This window comes from Populus trichocarpa, chromosome 8, assembly GCF_000002775.5.
Source record: "Populus trichocarpa isolate Nisqually-1 chromosome 8, P.trichocarpa_v4.1, whole genome shotgun sequence".
In the NCBI taxonomy this organism is placed as follows: domain Eukaryota; kingdom Viridiplantae; phylum Streptophyta; class Magnoliopsida; order Malpighiales; family Salicaceae; genus Populus; species Populus trichocarpa.
This window is the reverse complement of record NC_037292.2, coordinates 18,848,502-18,850,267: the sequence shown is the minus strand read 5'-3', so window position 1 is coordinate 18,850,267 and position 1,766 is coordinate 18,848,502. Positions and strand designations below refer to the sequence as shown.

The following is a 1,766-nucleotide window of genomic DNA, read 5'->3' as shown; positions in this document are numbered from 1 at the left end:
TGCTATCGGTCTCTGGCCCGTATTTGGAATTTACCGCTCGATTGGGGCTGCATTCCCAAACAATCCGACTCGCAGACAATGCCTCATGGTGCGGCAGGGTCCAGCCACGACGGGGCTCTCGCCCTCTCCGGCGCCCTTTTCCAGGGGACTTGGGCTTGGTCCGTCGCTGAGGACGCTTCTCCAGACTACAATTCGGACGCCGCAGGCGCTAGATTCTCAAGCTGGGCATTTCCCGGTTCGCTCACCGTTACTAGGGGAATCCTTGTAAGTTTCTTTTCCTCTGCTTATTGATATGCTTAAACTCAACGGGTAGTCCCGCCTGACCTGGGGTCGCAACGAGAGCATCCTAGAAAGTCGATGCCTGAGTGTCCAAGAGATCCCGGGGGCGACAGGCGCGCGCACGACCGCGAGCCGAGGACTCAATTTTGGGCCAACCGCGAGCGGGAGCGCGTGGGAGACCAGTATCCGCCCCCGCCCTCGTGAGCCGAGGGGAGTGGGGGCGACGATGCGTGACACCCAGGCAAATGTGCCCTCGACCAAGAGTCCTCGGGCGCAACTTGCGTTCAAAGACTTGATTGTTCACGGGATTCTGCAATTCACACCAAGTATCGCATTTCGCTACGTTCTTCATCAATGCGAGAGCCGAGATATCTGTTGCCGATAGTCGTTTAGATTATCATCAAAAGAAGGCGCGCCCCCGACACCGAGGCTACGAGGGCGCGCTCCTAGTACTCAATTTCCTTGGCGCTTCTCGCGCCGGGGTTCGTTTACAAGCCGCACAGGGCGCAAATGCGTCCCTCCACGGCCCGCGAGGACGCGAGGGGCGGGTGCCCCCCGAGCCTAGCTTGTCATGCCACGGGTTCACGAGTCGTTCTGCTAGGCAGGTTTCGACAATGATCCTTCCACAGGTTCACCTATGGAAACCTTGTTACAACTTCTCCTTCCTCTAAATGATAAGGTTCAGTGGACTTCTCGCGACGTCGCTGGCGGCGAACCGCCCACGTCGCCGTGATCTGAACACTTCACCGGACCATTCAATCGGTAGGAGTGACGGGCGGTGTGTACAAAGGGCAGGGATATAGTCAACGCGAGCTGATGACTCGCGCTTACTAGGAATTCCTCGTTGAAGACCAACAATTGCAATGATCTATCCCCATCACGATGAAATTTCAAAGATTACCCGGGCCTGTCGGCCAAGGCTATAGACTCGTTGAATACATCAGTGTAGCGCGCGTGCGGCCCAGAACATCTAAGGGCATCACAAACCTGTTATTGCCTCAAACTTCCTTGGCCTGGAAGGCCATAGTCCCTCTAAGAAGCTGGCCGTGGAGGGTCACCTCCGCATAGCTATTTAGCAGGCTGAGGTCTCGTTCGTTAACGGAATTAACCAGACAAATCGCTCCACCAATTAAGAACGGCCATGCCCCATTTCTTTAGTTTTGTCCCTCTCTGATGCTATTTCAGAGGGCTCTATGCCCTCTGACCACCATGAGGCTCTTCCCCTCATGTAGTTCGGGCTTTGAGGTCTTGGGGCCAGTTGTCTATGGCTCCTGATGGAAGAAGCCCCTTTTGTATGCTGAAGCTATTGTGCTGCTGGTTGTTGATCTTTTTCTGTCTCTGGTTCCCTTTCTGTTGGTTGGGTTGCTGGAGTGGCTGTTCTTCTGAGGATGCTATCTTTATGTTTCTTTGCATGGAGTTTTCTTGTACTGGATCCTCGTGTCCAGTTCTGGTTTGGTCTGTATTTGCCTACTGCTATTTTGTAACTA

The 1,766-nt window shown here is 54.4% G+C and overlaps 1 non-coding gene across 1 annotated transcript; it reads right to left on the bottom strand.

Annotated features, from left to right (window-relative positions):
• Positions 1-510: 510 nt before the first annotated feature.
• On the bottom strand, positions 511-666 carry LOC18101764 (5.8S ribosomal RNA). Its single transcript, XR_002983569.2, has one exon. It is a non-coding gene; the product is annotated as a 5.8S ribosomal RNA (ribosomal RNA).
• Between the last annotated feature and the right edge of the window lie 1,100 nt (positions 667-1,766).